Source organism: Aquarana catesbeiana, linkage group LG05 (assembly GCF_042186555.1).
Source record: "Aquarana catesbeiana isolate 2022-GZ linkage group LG05, ASM4218655v1, whole genome shotgun sequence".
Classification (NCBI taxonomy): domain Eukaryota; kingdom Metazoa; phylum Chordata; class Amphibia; order Anura; family Ranidae; genus Aquarana; species Aquarana catesbeiana.
In genome coordinates this window covers 394,432,780-394,450,723 of record NC_133328.1, presented here as the reverse complement: position 1 = coordinate 394,450,723, position 17,944 = coordinate 394,432,780, and positions in this window count along the sequence as shown.

The following is a 17,944-nucleotide window of genomic DNA, read 5'->3' as shown; positions in this document are numbered from 1 at the left end:
GGTTGTGGGGATGAGGCCCTTGTCCTCATCAACATGGGGGCAAGGTGTTTTGGGGGGCTCCCCCAAAGCACCCTCCCAATGTTGAGGGCATTTGGCCTGGTATGGTTCAGGAGGGGAGGCGCTCTCTCGTCCCCCCCTCTTTTCCTGTGGCTTGCCAGGTTGCGTGCTCGGATAAGGGTCTGGTATGGATCTTTGAGGGGACCCCACACCTTTTTTTTTTTTTGGCACGGGTTTCCCTTAATATCCATACCAGACCTGAAGGGCCTGGTATGGAATTTAGGGGGACCCCCATGTCATTTTTTTTTTTTTAATTTTGGTTCGAGGTTACCCTGTGGGGAATTCCCATGCCGTTTTTATCAATGAACTTTTATGTGTATTGTCAGACCGGCAATGCAATAGCCGCAAACAGTTTTAAATGACTTTTTTCCTTTGAAATGTCATTTTGCTGTCAGACTGTTCTAAACATGGGAAACATGCGCCCCTTTACAGGCATACTATAGACACCCCCCAGCTACGAAATTTAAAGGAATATTACACTTTTATTGTTTGACTTTAAGCATTATTAAAATCACTGCTCCTGAAAAAACGGCCGTTTTTAAAACTTTTTTTTGCATTGATCCATGTCCCCTGGGGCAGGACCCAGGTCCCCAAACACTTTTTATGACAATAACTTGCATATAAGCCTTTAAAATTAGCACTTTTGATTTCTCCCATAGACTTTTAAAGGGTGTTCCGCGGCATTCGAATTTGCCGTGAACACCCCAAATTGTTCGCTGTTCGGCAAACTTGCGAACAGCCGATGTTCGAGTCGAACATGAGTTTGACTCGAACTCGAAGCTCATCCCTATTCAAGAGGAACCCGTCTACAGGGATGCAGACCCAGCAGATTTCCTTATTAGTGCCCTGCTGCTCCCACACCTGACAGTTAATTATCAGTTAATTATGAAACTTATCCCATTAGACTCACTCAGAACAGAGGGACAGACAAACACATAGATTTCTTCAGAATAACAAAAAGGTAGGAATCTTCAACAAAGTTTGTTATACTCCCTGCAATGTACATAGATCACCCAGGGGGAAATGTTTTTTTTAAGTCACCACAGCTCAAAAAAATCAAGCACACTTGCATAGTGCTCCCTGTATAGCTTTATTGAATTTTCTCAATGCCAAACGTGTACTCAAATTAATATGTTAAACTTCAGAACATCTTTATTCTTTAGTGATTGTGTATAGGCATAGTCCACACAAAGGATTGCTCCTGGAAACACATGTACTGCTACAGAAATCTGCAGCTAAACCTGGTGTCAGCGGGGGCGTTTCCAAGATGGCGAGGTGAGCAGTCGCCTGTTCTGGAGCTCCGCCGAGGCCTACTCTAAAATCCGCAGCCATCGGCACCAAATCGGCACACAAACTGAACCCTGAGGCCAGTGGACACTCTAATCCTACTCCCCTCCTGCCTCGGACGCCGCCGGTCTGACATCCGCCGGACCGGACATCCCCTTGCTGTGGACGCGGGGCCTACGACTCCACTAGGCCCCGGGTGAAGCCGCGGTCTCGATTAGAGGAGCGGCCCGAACTATCGGCGGAGGTAGCGGGCGCTGACGGACTCTCCTCTCCCTCCCGTCGCGGCCGCCGGCTGGCCGCCGGCTGGCCGCCGTCCCCCGGACTTGGCCCTCCCTTGTTGTGGACGTGGAGGCCTACTTCCACTAGGCCCAAAGTGAAGCCGCGGTCTCGCCTAGAAGGGCGGCCGGAGCCGCCGGAGGAGGAGCCGGAGCTGATTCCAGGACCCAGGGAGCCCTCTCTCATCCTGCCCCAGCATCATCAGGGACACTCTGATTGGACCTGATTGGAACTCCAGGCGCAGGGGACCCCAGCGGATCCTGAATGAGGCGAAGCCAGTCGGGCGTAGCGGCCGGTAAGGGGAAAAAATATAAATTCCCTTCCTCCCCAGAGATACCCCCCCGCAGCCAGCACCCTCACAAGCACCCAGACCCACACGCAGTGTACACAGGGCCTCGCAGACTGCACTAATGGAGGCTGCTGAGGCCAGACCCCCCTGGCTGGCAGAGGTCATGGCAGCTATAGCCACATGCCAATCCACGCTTACTGCAAAAATAGACGCAGTACAAATGGATGTGGGCCTCTTACGACAGGATATGGACAAGCTCCGTTCCAGGGTGACAGAAACAGAACAGAGGGTCAGTGACGCAGAGGACACAGTCGCTCAACACAGCGCAGCACTTCATACTCTCCAAACTAAGGTTAAGGCCCTGGAGTACAGGGCAGAGGACGCGGAGAACAGGAACAGGCGCAACAACCTGCGCATTATGGGATTGGCGGAGGGGGCTGAGGGCAACAACCCCACATGCTTTGTGGAGGACATGCTACGCAACCTTCTACCGGAAGCTCGTTTATCCCCCCAATATGCAGTGGAAAGGGCGCATAGAATTCCACCAAAACCTGGCCCTCCAGGGGCCCCTCCTCGTACTTTTATTCTTCGACTTCTCAACTTTCGAGATAGGGACGAGATCCTGCGAGCTTCTAGGAATGTGGGTGACCTACGGTTTCAAAACAACAAATTGATGATCTTTCCTGACTACTCGATAGAAACACAGAAACTCAGGAAGTCATTTGACCATGTGAAAGCGGCATTGCGGGCGCGCAACATCCGCTACAGTGTCCTATTTCCAGCGCGTTTGAGGGTCCAGGATGGCGAATCAGTCCGCTTTTTTACCTCCCCCAGGGAGGCATCCGCCTGGCTTGACACACTACCCCAGGACCGACAACCGAGAGCTTGATATGGAATCACTATCTGTTCACGTTTGAATATACTGGGCCCTGAGTATTAATATGAGGCAGTTCAGTTCCACCTGCTTACCTGATCTTAAATGTGACAGCCTCCATGAGGGACCCACAACTAATAAGCCAGTGCCCCTGGTGGCGTACACCAGGAGAACTTTTAAGTTGGAAGTAGTAATGTTCCTCTCCTACAGGGACCTCAGGGAACCGGTTCACCACACACATTCAGATGGCAGAATTACCCCTTTTCTTCTTCGTTTTTTTCTAAAAAAATCTGTTTGTTTCACCATTTTTGCCTTTTCCCCTTTTTTTTCCTTTTATTTTTTATTATATATATGCAGGGTCGGGCCCAGCCCAATGTTTCATTGACTTGTTTCGGTTACCCTCCGTATTGCGGGTCCCCCCGAAAGATTTGGTGGTGCCCCGGCGGGGCCCCAAGTTAGAGGACAGCGACTCGGCTCACCTGAGACCCCCAGGGACTCTTGGGGGGTCGAACCGCCTTTTGCACAGGACCTCCCTCTGCAGCCGGCGTGCTGATTTTTGTTGGGATGGAAGCCTGCCTCAGTTTCAAGGGGTTGGGTGGGGTGGGGGGAGGGGTTAGTGGCCCCATAAGGGCAGATTTACTGTTTTGGGTTAAACGTTTGTTTTTGAAAAGTTTGGTTTTGCAAAAATGGGTTATAAATGCATTGCAAATGTCAGTAATGTATGGCTTTATGTGTTGTATTCTCCGGGTCGGGTTGGCAGCCTCGAGGGAAGAGTATATTTGCGCATCCCCAATATACCGTACAAATATGGCACCCCTTAGTATTTTATCCTGGAACACCAGGGGTCTGAACTCTAAGGTTAAGAGATCACTGGTGTTCCAATTAATCAAAGCTCACACCCCACATGTCTGTATACTACAGGAAACCCACCTAGTGGGTAGGAAAACTATGGCCCTAAAGAAACCCTGGATTGGATATCATTACCACTCCACATACTCTAACTTTGCGAGAGGCGTAAGTGTCCTAGTCCATAAATCTCTCCCCTTTAGGCTGCTGAACCTGGTACTCGACCCGGACGGTAGATATGTGGTGATTCACTCTCAGATACATTCTATGAGATGGGTGATAGTGAGGGTGTACCTACCCCCCCGGCATCGATACCACTCCTGCACCAGGTGGCCGCTAAGATAGCGGACTTTCAAAGTGACAACATAGCTATTTTGGGTGATTTTAATATGGCCCCCGATCCGGAGGTGGACAGGATGTCCAGTATTGGGCACCCCCACCCCAGCTTAGCGGACTGGGCGGAGCTATACGGTCTGACGGATGTGTGGCGATGGAGGAATCCTCACCATAGGGCCTACACCTGCCACTCAGCCTCACATAGATCCTTTTCCAGGATCGACTTGGCCTATGTGGACCGTACCGCCCTGTCTAGAGTTAGAGACATCATAATCCTTCCCAGGGGCGTGTCCGACCATGCACCACTCCTCCTGACACTGGAACTATCTCACACTCCAGGATTATCCCTGTGGAGACTGTCCAGATTCTGGGTGTCGGACGAGACGGTGGATGGGCACTTCGGAGGGGCTATGAGGGAGTACTGGGATACCAACCCTGGCTCGGCCAGTGCATTGACGGTTTGGGATGCTTTCAAAGCATACACCAGAGGGAGATACCAGACTATTATAGCCAGGGTTCGTAGGGAGAGGCGAGCGGACTTATCTGACGCAGAGAGGAAGGCAGACCTGCAAAAGGCACAGTTCCTTAGGACGAAAGACCCTGGTGACTATGACACGCTTCAACTTTTGACCGGGGAGGTTGTCCGGATTCGCACTTCCCTCACTCGAAAAAGCCTTCTCGCCCAGACACAACATATATTCGAACAGGGGGAGAGGTCAGGGAAGTTATTAGCCTGGTTGTCTAGGGAACAACAGGGGGGGATGTGCATACCACACATTCAAGGACCTGACGGACGTCTCACATACGACTCAGAAGAGATAAACGATAGCTTTGCCTCCTTTTATAGGAAGCTCTATGGCACTAGGGTCACATACACTAGAGACGAACTGACCGATTACCTAGAGCCCATTGACTTCCCGGTCCTGACGGTAAAATATCGTGACATCCTTGATGCCCCCATCACCACAGACGAATTACTTAAAGCCCTTAAGTCACTCCAGTCGGGCAAATCTCCGGGTCCGGACAGGATACCCGTCGAGTTCTATAAACAGTATGCTGAGGAGCTGACAGGGAAATTACAGGCTATGCTAAAGGAGGCGCAACGACTGGAGACACTTCCAAAATCATTAAGTGAGGCAGTGATTGTTGTAATCCCCAAGCCAGGGAAAGACTTGTCTCTATGCTCATCTTATCGCCCCATCTCCCTAATAAACGTTGATGCTAAGCTCCTGGCCAAGGTGTTGGCCATGAGACTTAACACAGTAATAACAGCCCTAATACATCCGGACCAAACGGGGTTCATGCCGGGGAGGGGAACGGACATCAACATCAGAAGGCTTTTTACCCATATGGATAGGGCGCAGGCGGAGTCAGCGGGAGTGGTGGTCTCCCTTGACGCCGAGAAGGCCTTTGACTCCGTAGAATGGGTCTTTTTATGGGAGGTCCTCTCGAGATTTGGATTCGGGACGAATTTCCTAAAATGGTTACAGATGCTATACGCCAACCCCATAGCTAGGATTCGCACTAACGGAACCCTCTCTGATTCTTTCCCCCTGGGTAGGGGCACACGTCAGGGTTGCCCTTTGTCGCCGGGGCTTTTCGCCTTGGCGATAGAGCCCCTTGCCATCGCTTTGAGGGCGGAAGCGAGGGTGAAGGGAATAACGGTAGGCACAATTGAAGAGAAAGTGTCCCTGTACGCGGACGACACATTACTTTATCTTGCTGATCCCAATCAATCATTGCAGGAAGCTTTAAACCCATTTGGAAACTTCGCCCGATTTTCAGGTGTCCACATAAATTGGGACAAGTCGGTCTTGTTTCCACTTCATCCCATGCTTCCCGGGGTGGACACTGCCACCCCACTACAGTGGGTGGACGGGTTCACGTATCTGGGTGTAAAAATCAGAAACACTACCCACGAGTTTTTGGAAAAAAATCTGCAGCCCCTTATCTCCCAACTCACAGTAAAATGCACGGCCTGGCGTTCCTTACCGCTCACCCCCGTAGGCAGAATTAATTTGCTTAAAATGGTATTTCTCCCGAAATTTCTGTATTTTTTCCGTAACACACCATCCCACATACCCAAGTCCTTTTTTAGACGGCTAGAGGGGATTTTGACTGCTTTCATCTGGGCTGGGAGACCCCCCAGAGTGGCAAAGAGGGTGCTTTACCTTCCTCTATCAGGAGGGGGACTTGCCCTGCCAAATCTTTTGATATACTATTAGGCCGCTGTACTGGTTACGGTGCGCTGGTGGTTCTCTCAGCCCAGACAAAACCCTGCAGTTAGACTCGAGGCTGCCATCTTGGGCTCCTACGCGGCCCTGTCAAACCTAGTGTACAGGGGTCCCAAGGCACCCTACCCTCTGACGACCCCAATGAAAACTACCATTAGAGTGTGGAGGGAGGCCAGGGCAATATATGCTGAGCCAAATCGCGTATCTCCTCACACTCCGCTTTGGGGTAATCCTACCCTATCCCATCTCTATGATATTCCAGATCCCTCCCAGTGGGCTACACGGGGAATAACCACTCTAAAACATGTTATAACCAATGGTAGGCTAACGTCCTTCAACGACCTTAAACGACAGTACTCTCTCCCACGAACTTTTGAGTTCAGATACTGGCAATTGAGACACGCGATGAGGGCGCAATTTCCGGATAAACTGACTCTGGAACCGGACTCAGTTGAGCGACTTTTGACCTCAAGTGCAATGGGGAAGCCCCTATCCACATTGTACATGTACCTGACGGTAGCATATGACATTAAGCCCACCCGTACGTTTGACAAATGGAAGGAGGATATTCAAGCACTGGGGGAGGAGGAATGGGAGGACTGTGTCTCAACCTACATCCCAACTGTGATGGCAGCTAAGGACAGGTTCATGCAGTTGAAGTTTCTTCATAGGGCCTACTTCACTCCGCATAGGATGGCAAAAATTTATCCCCATGTCGATCCATCATGCCCTCGGTGCAGGAGCAGAGAGGGGACATTTTGGCACATGGTGTGGGCATGCTCGAAGCTCGGACCATACTGGGAAGGGGTTACAGGGGTGTTAAATGACATATGTGGAACTGAGTTATCACCTGATCCCATGCTGCTTCTGTTGAGCTACTTGGGTGATGTTGAAGGGGACAGATGCACTAAACTCTCTATAACACTTATGCTGTTCTATGCAAGGAGGGAGATAATGCTACATTGGAAGTCAGCTGAGCCCCCCACCCTCGGGTCCTGGAAGAAGGCAGTAGACTCAGTGCTACCACTGTACAAACTTACATATGAAAGCAGACAGTGTCCTGCTAAATTTAATAAGGTCTGGTCGGCCTGGATGGCTACGCGTGGTTGAGGGACCGGGAGCTGGGGACCGAGTGACGGATTCCCCAGTCTTGGCTTGGGGCTTGCCCTGCTCTTGGACACGGGGGGTCGTCGGACCATGCCAGATGATGATTGTATTTAATCGGAGGAACTGTTCACACACATACTGGCTCTGGGGGGGTGGTGAACACGTTACCTGCTGATACTCAGAGCTGGCTCCAAATAGGAATATCCTACAATCTCATTGGGGAGGGAGACGGGGAATAGGTGGATGAAGACTGAAGGGGAATTACTAATAAGGCTGCCCAATACTTGGATGTAAGTTGGAAATAGGATAGAATGGGTTATATGTAAAATGCGCAATATTGTTGTTCCATTCTCTCTATATGTTACAAGATATACAGGAAGATAGTAAATATGCATATGTGAGATCCTGCACTGTTTCCTTAAAGGGATGCTTTACCATAATGATGTAATGACTGAATACTAACTGTCGCACACTGATGATTTTGTAATGCTGATTTGTTAAATAAAAACCTTTACTGTTAAAAAAAAAAAAAAAAACCTAGTGTCAGCATGCTGTCACACACATACATATATTATAATTATATATATATATAAATATAGAAAAATACATGTTCTTAACCTGTATTAATAAAATGCATTAAGAATTTTAAATAATTTGTATATACGTTTTCTGTTTCTTAAACCATTGAAGGTATACATCACATCAAAGAACAGGTAACATGCAATATAATGTTTGCTTTTGGGTTTAATACTGCTGTAAGTGTCTATGAAGTGGGAGGCTACTGTATAGTTTAGAACCTTTTTTTTAATTTGGTATACCTTTTCTTGCTATCCTTTTTATAAAATTAACATGGAATCGTTCTGTATAGTGCCATGTTAATTTATCATTTTTTATATTTAGAATCCAGACTATTAAAAGGAACCACCTGCTGAAAGGGGGAAAATGGACCAATACAATGTAACGCTCTTGAGGTGACCCCTATTGTTCAATCCTCCTAACTTATGCCTGGCTACCATCTGCGTGAACATAAGGTTTCTGCTATACCTTTCTCCAATCGCCTTCTAAGCCCTTCTGTTTTTAAGATGCATCTCGTTGCTTTGTGCATTAACATCTTAAACAAATCTTGGTTCCTGGGATTTCAATATGAAGGAGTGTCAGGATTAAAGCCATTTTTTTCAAGTGCATTTAATTTTATCTGCATTCATTCCCTACTTCATTGCTACCTCTGCTGTGTGGAGCCACTAGTGTGACAGATGGCTAGGCATCTTTATTAGTGCATAGTAACCAGAATGAAAGGACAGCTAATGAGTCGGGTACTTTTCAATATAAGCAGAAAAGAGTGCACGTGTCATTTTTACATGTTTAAGTATTGGCAACTACCCGCCTTAATTTTATTTGCCATATGGTTACATTTGTTACAATTGTTAAATCAGAATGAAAGTATTGTTATTTTTAATTTATTTTCACTTATTTGAAAATTACTCACCAAATATAGTTCAGCACATCTGGTCTTTTTTAGTCGCAAGGTAAATGTACTTTTGGAAGAACATTTTTCTTGTCACATAATAGATTCAGTGCTTAAGTCAATCTATTACATAAGCTGAGATGTAAACATAGTAGATAACAGCACTTATATTGATGTTTGTTTTTGAACAAAGGGTATTCATATCTATTTAAAGGGTCACTGAACCGTAACAAAAAAAATAAAAAATCCTTCCTAAAAATCACTATAATGTCTTTGTGCCCTTTGTTTAGAGCTAAAATACATATAAAGAAAGTTGCTTGCAGTGGTGGTGGCAATGATCTGTGGGCTCATAGAGCTTCTGCAACATTGCCACCACACTGCGTATGCTCCTCTTCATCTAAGTAGGCCGTGCCCACCCATAGCTTATAGTGGAGGAAATGCACTAGCTAACTAATTTTACATAGCACTACCCCTAAAGGAGACGTTTTAGATTAGACAGGTTCTTTCCCTAACAGTTCATTCAGTCCTGCTCATAATTAGCCTATTGTGTGTGAATGTGAGAGGGGATTTGGGAGTGTATGTTGGACATTCCAAAACAGAACATATTGCTAGCAGAGAACATTTATGGTACAGCAGCTGTAGCACTGGTATAGGCAGACTTGAACAGTCCATGGTTCACGGCTGGGGACCATGAAGTAATAAGAGCACAGGTAAAGTCTTTACTCACTGTAAAGATGCAGCCTCTTGCAAAGTGGTGCAGCATTCAGTCAATAGGCCCCAGGGTCTAGCAGACCCTCTTCTCAGCTCGATCCCCATGGGTGGGCAGAAAAGCAATATCCTCAGGGCCCCAGACTATCCAACAGCAACTAAGCTCAATCTGAGCAAACCTCCCCAAAGATTGGCTAGGCCCAACCTAATACCCAGACACCTGAATCCTCCCGCCCCAGAAACTTCTCCTAGAGGCAGGGGGAAGCAAACAAACTCCCAGCCTGTGAAGTTCTGATTAGACTAAACCAAACAATCACTGCCCCTGTGATTACAGCGGAAGCTAAAACTTAATTTAGCAGCCTAGGAGGGTGCTAGATCTACTATGATCTTGATTAGGGGTGGGCATAGGCATGCATGTGGTATGTGCCAGGTGTGCCTGGGCACACCCTAATCACTCTGTGTGGTGCCAATTCCACCTACTGCCTGGGCTTTCCCTGTGTCACACCCTTCCCCCACCACAGTGCTGCTAGCTTCCCTCCTTTCCTCTTCTCTGCCACTGGCTGCTGCGGGGGATGTTTCAGTATGCAGAGTGGGGGAAGGGGCTAATTAATACTGTATGTCATTAACTGCCCCCTTCCTTTTCTAAATGAACACAGTGAACACACTCACTCAATGTGTTCAATCATAACTAAAGCATAGTAAACTAGGCAGGGGCTGTGGTCCCCTATGGTTGTAGCGAAAATAGAAGTCTTTGGAGCTAGCTGTGCTATCTGTAGCTACTGCTCCCAGTACCTCCTCTTCAGGCACTGCCAGCCCTCCTGACTGCAGCTGCCCCTTTCTCCTGCCTGTGCCATCACAGTCCTGACTGGCTCTACATCCATCCCAGTCCTCTCAGCATGCCTCCCAGTCCTCCTGAGTGTGTGTCATTTACCAGCCCTCTTGGCTGTTCCTTTTCTCTGGGAGATTTGCCTGGCAGTGTTCTCCCACTGTCCTCTCCTTACTCTTGTGTCTCCTGGCAAGGACACCTCCGTGTACCTTGAAGAGGGTCCCATCCGCACCCAAGCCCAGGCTCAAAGTCACCCCCCCCAGACTGGGGAGTTCCCGCAAAGGCCGCAACATCTTAACAATCCATCTCCAGCTTCCACCCGAACACCACACTGCCCCTGCTGGGCTGACTCTGAGTATTTGAGGGGGCCCGCCTCCTGTCAACCCTTCTGTTGGGGATTGGTCAGGGCCCTTTAGAATACTCCAGCTAGCTCTTCCTGGACTCCTCCTATCTGCTTCTGGAACCTTCTCCAAGTTTCCAGCTAGCACGGAGGAGCTTACCAGAGAAGCTGTTGATGAGTCATCCAGCCTACCTCAGTCACAAACCCCAAGCCAAGCCTTAGATATACCTACACTAATAAACAAAAATCCTAGCACTCTAGCAACACAGCTAGGGGGTGCTACATATGAAACACTGCTTGAGCAAACGAAATGCCATGCAGTTAGGACTTTAAATCTTTAAAGTGATATTAAAGGCTTTTTTCCCCAGTTGTCTTCCAGGACAGCCCTTGAGAGATGGAGTCCCTCCCATTGACCCAGGAAACACATTGCCAAACAGTTCAAAAGGCGGTCCCTCAGGTCCCTGGTCAGTCATTTGTGTTTCCTCCATCGGAGGAACATGTTGCCAGGAACCAGGAGAAGGACTCTATCTCTCAGGGGCTGCCTGAGGGGAGCGGAGCCGTACAGGGGGACCGGGTCCTATCCAGCGGCTCCAATTTAGTCCTACCTTAAAATGCTTGGGGCTCGGGTACCGTCCAGCTGACAGGAGCAGACCCGTTACCCCCCTCTTTCAAGTGCCGAGGTCTGCCAGGGGCAGGTTGGTGCAGGTTCCCCCCAGGAGCAGTGCAGATGGATTCTTCCATCACAGCTCCTTGCTGCAATAGCGGGGGGGGTCGGAGAAGCCGAGCGTAATTTCCGGCAGAACCGCGTCATCCTGTGTGCCGAGACTTCCAGTTCCGGGTCTCTAGAGGCACAAGGAGGAGGGGAAAGCCCACGCTGAGGCCTACAAGTCCCGACCAGCGTCCAGCTATTCCGGACTAGTGGCGGGACCCGGAGCTCGTGAGGGGGACCATGGAGGCTACTTCCCAGGACACTCCGGTGGATGCAGGCACCAGCCAAAGCCAGGTAGGCTGCTGGGCAAGCCCTTACTGTGGTTTTTTCTGGGGTTTTGTTGTAAGGCTGGGATTTGTAGTACCCCATGGTGGTGGTTACCTCACAGTCCCGGGTGTATGCAGTGGTGGTTGCAGCACAGGTGTTTTTAATGAGAGTTAAAAAGGTTCTGATGCTGAAATAGTTTATTCTTTATTTTAGGGTAAGGAAACTCCAAGGGAAGACAAGTCAGGCCGCAAAAAATGCCCTAATTGTGGAAATAAGTTGTCCTCAGGCTCTAACAAAGCCTTATGCAAGCAGTGTATTGCAGGCTTACTTAAAACAGAGGTAGACTCTCCCTTGGTGAAATTCCTTGGCTCCTTTAAGGATGAGATGGCATCAACCTTTAAATCTCTCCGCGAGTTAATCGCAGATGTAGGCACGTCTGCTTCCACCAGTAGAGCAGCTGCGATTTCCTCCTCACCATGCCTTACAACACCCAGTTCTGGGGAGCCCCGTACAGTCAGGGAGCATAGCCCCGTGTTAGTTAGCCCTAAATCGTCTGACGCAGACTCAGATGAGGATCAGGCTGTAGCTAACAAAGCCGCAAAATACAAGCTGTCTCTGGAGGATGTAGACGAGCTGTTGAGCGCTATTTATGATACGCTGGAAATTGATGAGTAAGAAACTCAATTGACCAGACATGATAAAATGTATGAGGCTCTGGGGAAAAAGAAAGCTAAGGTATTCCGTATACATAATGTGCTTTCTGACCTTGTCCGCAAGGAATGGGCCGAGCCAGATAAAAAGGTCTTCTTCCCAAATTCCCTTAAAAGGAGATTCCCCTTTGATGAGAGCCAGAGGCGGTCTGGAATAAAAATCCTAAACTAGACGCCCCTCTGTCCAAAGTCTCAAAACAGTCTGACCTTGCTTTTGAGGATATGGGTCATTTAAAGGACCCAATGGACAGGAAAACAGACATAGTCTTAAAAAGGGCCTGGGATGCTTCTATGGCAGGTTTAAAACCAGCTCTGGCCACTCCTTGTGTTGCCAGGAATCTGGAGTTCTGGTTAGCCCAACTAGAAGAGCATCTAAAGGCAGGCACGCCTAGGGGGGAGCTCTTAAAAACCTTCCCTATGCTTTTTAAGGCGACAAGTTTCATCTCTGATGCTTCCACTGATGCCATAAAATTTACGGCTAAAACAGCGGCGCTTTCTGTCGCAGCCAGGAGGTCAGTCTGGATGAAAACTTGGGGGGGAGACACGGTGTCTAAAACACGCTTGTGCAGTGTCCCCTTTACAGGAGACCTAGTCTTTGGGCCTGAACTAGATACCGCCTTGGAAAGAACGGCGGATAAAAAGAAAACCTTTCCTATTAAAAAGAAAAATTTTCAAAGAAAATTTTTTCGTCCCTCAAAGGAACCCTCCAAGTCAGAGAAAGAGTTCAAACCCAAAAAGCACTGGACAGGACAAAAAGGGAAAGGGAAAGGGAGCATACTTTTTAACCGCCCCAATGCAAACCCTAAACCCCAGTGACATCAGGGTCCCGGTGGGAGGAAGGTTAGTGAATTTTCTCCCACAGTGGGAAAAGATAACCTCAAACGAGTTTGTCTTGAACATTATAAAAAGAGGGTATGCGCTGGAGTTTCACAGCGATCCACCCTCAAAGTTTCTTATGACAAAGCTTCCAAGACACTCAGAAAAGGCCAAGGCCTTACCTCTGTTAATAGGGGAAATGGTGGATCAAGAGGTATTGACACCAGTCCCTATTCAGGAACAGGGGGACGGTTTTTACTCGCACATTTTTGTGGTAAAAAAGCCGCCTGGGAAGTTCAGACTAATCATGAACCTCCGACCTCTGAACTGCTCCATCCGATACAAAAAATTCCGGATGGAGTCCATCTACTCGATAAGGAATCTTCTCCAAAAAGAGGTGTTCATGGCTACCCTGGATTTAAGGGACGCCTATCTGCATATCCCAATAAGGAAGGAATGCCAGAAATTTCTTCGGATGGCAATCCAGATAGACACCAAAGTTTATCATTTCCAGTGCAGAGCACTTCCTTTCGGACTATCGTCCTCCCCGAGAATCTTTACCAAGGTTCTCAGGGAGGCATTGGTTCCGTTAAGACTACAGTCAGTCACGATTATTCCATATCTAGACGACTTACTCCTCACGGCCCATTCGGAGAAACAACTTCGTCGGGACCTAGAGTTGACACAGCTCAGCCTGAGGCAGTTGGGGTGGATAGTCAGTCTGGAAAAGTCCAAGACTACCCCAACACAGGAAATTTTGTACTTGGGGTACAAGATCCTGTCAGTAGAGCAGAGGATAGTCCTGCCAGAAGAGAAGATATTGAATCTGCGCCAGAGAATGTCTTTTCTTCAAAGCAGCGCCAAGTGTACAGTGAGGGAGGTGATGTCGGTCTTAGGACTGATGACAGCAGCCATTCAAGCTGTACAATGGGCCAGGTTCCACCAAAGAAACCTCCAGAGGTTTCTGTTGGAATAATTAAAAAACAGGGATCTGGAATAAGAGATTTCAATCCCCACCAGAGTAAAGCGCTCCCTCTGGTGGTGGAAAGAGTCAGAGAATTTGAACAAAGGGGTTCTCTGGATCTCTCCCGTCACATCCATACTAACTACGGATGCGAGCAGCTGGGGCTGGGGAGCCCACCTCAATTCAGACTGGGCACAAGGTAGGTGGATGGCAGAGGAGAAGCTCCTCTCGTCCAATTGGAAGGAGCTAACAGCTGTCCTCAGGGCTCTGTTATTCTTTCAGAATACAATACAAGGTCATCATCTACAGGTCCGTTCAGACAATATGACGGCTGTAGCTTATATAAACAAGCAAGGGGCACCAGAAGTCATCGACTAATGCTGGTGGCTAGTCGCATGTTTCAGTGGGCAGAATCCAATCTGGCATCCATCTCTGCAGTTCACCTGAAAGGGGAGCTCAGCAACACTGCAGATTTCTTGAGTCGACAACGAGTATCGAATCAAGAATGGTCTCTACACCCGGAAGTGTTCAACTACATAGCAGCTTACTGGGGAAAACCAGTAGTGGACCTGTTTGCAAACAAGGAGAATGCAAAAGTTCCAACTTTTTGCTCGCTACACCCAGGAGATCAGCCCTGGGCAGTAGACACCTTACAGACCCCGTGGACCTTCAGTTTAGCGTATGCGTTTCCTCCACTTCACCTCATCCCGAGGGTTTTAGCGAAGTTTCTAGTAGAGGAAACGTGTTTAATCTTAGTGGCACCGTTTTGGCCCAGGAGACCATGGTTCACAACGTTGCTACGGTTGACAGACCAACCTCCTCTGAGTCTTCCCTGCAGACCAGACCTTCTGTCGCAGGGACCTCTCTTTCATCCACAAGTATCCATGCTGAACCTCTCAGCGTGGTTACTGAGGAGGAAATTTTGAGGAGCAAGGGCCTGACTGACAGAGTGATTCAGACCCTGCTACAGAGTAGAAAACCTGTCACTCAGGCCATTTACAGGAGGATCTGGAGAAAATTTAACAGCTGGTTGAACAGCCGAGGTGAGGTAAACATGGATACAGCAAATATCCTGCAGTTTCTCCAGGAGGGGATAGACAAAGGGCTAACTCCTAGTACTATTAAGGTCCAGATAGCGGCCTTAAGTGTATACTTAGAGAAAAGGTTGCAAGAAGATCCTTTCATTGCTAGGTTCTGTAAAGCAATCTCCAGACGCAAACCAGTTAGAGTTAGCATTGCCCCATCCTGGGATCTATCAGTTGTTCTAAAGGCATTTTTGGGGTCACCTTTTGAACCTATCTCAGAGGCCTCTCTAAGACTGGTCACTTTCAAGACAGTACTACTTGTGGCAATCACTTCAGCACGCAGAGTTAGTGAAATCCAAGCTCTCTCTGTCAGAGAGGCCTTCCTCCAAATTCTGGAAGACAGAGTCATCCTAAAGACAGACCATGGGTTCTTACCAAAGGTGGCATCTAATTTCCATAGGTCACAAGACATTGTCCTTCCTTCTTTCTGTCAAAAGGCTTTAAACGAAAAAGAAAAGCGTTTTCATTTATTAGATGTGAGGAGGTGTATCCTAGAGTATCTTAGGGTAACCAATCCATTCAGAATCTCAGATTCACTTTTTGTTCTTTTTTCCGGACAACGTAAGGGGCAAAAAGCTTCAAAAGTCACCATAGCTAGGTGGATTAGGCTAGCTATAGCAGAGGGCTATAAGACAGTAAACAAAGATCCTCCTGGGGGTAATAAAGCCCACTCCACAAGAGCATTATCAGCATCCTGGGCAGAAAGAGCTGGTGCCACCCTGGAGAAAATATGTAAAGCAGTCACGTGGTCAAGCTTTTCCACCTTTACAAGGCATTATCGACTAGACTTAATGTCCAGTCAGGATCAGGCTTTTGGGAGAAAAGTTCTCCAAGCCGTGGTCCCCCCCTAATCTGGTGAGTACTTGGGGATCCTCTCAAGGGCTGTCCTGGAAGACAACTGGGGAAAACTGGAGTTAGACTTACCGGTAACTCCTTTTCCAGTGGTCTTCCAGGACAGCACGATCCCACCCTTTTTTGATTATGTGAATGTACTAACATTATTACCTGTTATGGTTATGTTTTTACAGTTCCATCCTTCGGTTCTTGGTGAATGACTGACCAGGGACCTGAGGGACCGCCTTTTGAACTGTTTGGCAATGTGTTTCCTGGGTCGATGGGATGAACTCCATCTCTCAAGGGCTATCCTGGAAGACCACTGGAAAAGGAGTTACCGGTAAGTCTAACTCCAGTTTTTTTAATAACAATATACTTACCTGCTCTGTGCAGTGGTTTTGCTTGGAGCAGCCCCAATCCTCCTCTTCTTGGGTCCCTTGCCGGTTCTCCTGGCTCCTCCCTCCTGCTGAGTGCCCCCACAGCAAGGAGCTTGCAATGGGGGCACCCAAGCAGGCTTGTTCTGGAGCCATGGCTCTGCGTGTCTATTTACACACAGAGCAGTGGCTCAGCCATGCCCCGCCACCTCTCTCTCTCCTCATTGGCTGTGATTGACATCAGCGGGAGCCAATAGTCAATGAGGAGGTAGAGTCCCCGGAGACCTGGGGTTTTCGTGCACATTGCTGGAACACAATGGGGCTCAGGTTAGTATTAGGGGGGACTGAGGGGGCTGCTGCACAGAGAAGGTTTTTTTACCTTCATGCAGAGAATGCGTGAATGTAAAAAACCTTGAGACTTTAAAACCACTTTAAGCATTTCAGTTAGCTGAGGCATATTTACATAGTGACACACACTGGAATTTAACAAAGAACCTGCAAGTCCTTACTGAATCCTTGTATCCACCAAACAAAAACTTTGAGTCAACTCTCCAAATCTATTGGATAGATCTCAAATGAAGCACTACTGTGGTACAATAGATCCATAGACCAGATGAAGATGTTGATAGTTTATTGAGTTCCGAATAAATCTCAACCTCAAAAACATTTAACACAATATAGGACGTTAGACCTCATGATGTGAGAGGAACATTCAGGTTTCTAAAATGGGATCTATTAATAGGTATGCTAAATGCTTGTTAAACTATAATAAACACTACAAATATAGACAGTGATTACAGAGAAATTCTATGCTGTTTTCAAGCACTTATTTACAAAAGTGGCAAAACATAGTATCAAGCATACACTGCATATAAATTAAGCTATGTATATCCAACTGTAAGATTAAATGCACTTGAAAAACCTATAGTCATGTGAAAAAGTAGTCATGTGAGATAGTGAACAGGCAAACAGTAGATATTCATTCAAACAAATAAAGTTTACAAACTTACAAATGAACACAGTGTATTTATTCTCATAATGAAAGAAAATGCATTTTTTCCACTTATTGAACATACACTATATTACCAAAAGTATTGGGACCCCAGCCTTTACACGGACATGAACTTTAATGGCATTGCAGTCTTAGTCCATAGGGTTAAAGAGGAAGTAAAGCCTGGTGGGTTTTACTTCCTCTTTATCTCCCTGCAAAGGTAAAGCACAATGGGCTACTATGCATTGCATAGTAGCCCATTATGTGTCACTTACCTGACACCGAAGCCTGTGATGTCGCCGTTGTCCCCACGATCAGGGAGCGTCCATCTTCGCCCCTCTTCCTTCTGGGGCCGCAAACTCCGACTCTGTGACTGGCCGGAGTCGCGTGATGTCACTCCCGCGCGTGGGAGCCGCTAGTCACTGCATGACCCCTATTAGAAACGGCACTATGTGCACTTTCTTAGGCAAGGTGCTTGTCTTTTTAGTAAATATCTCCTAAGCCGTGGAGGTTTAGGAGATATTTCAAGCACCTACAGGTAATCATGAA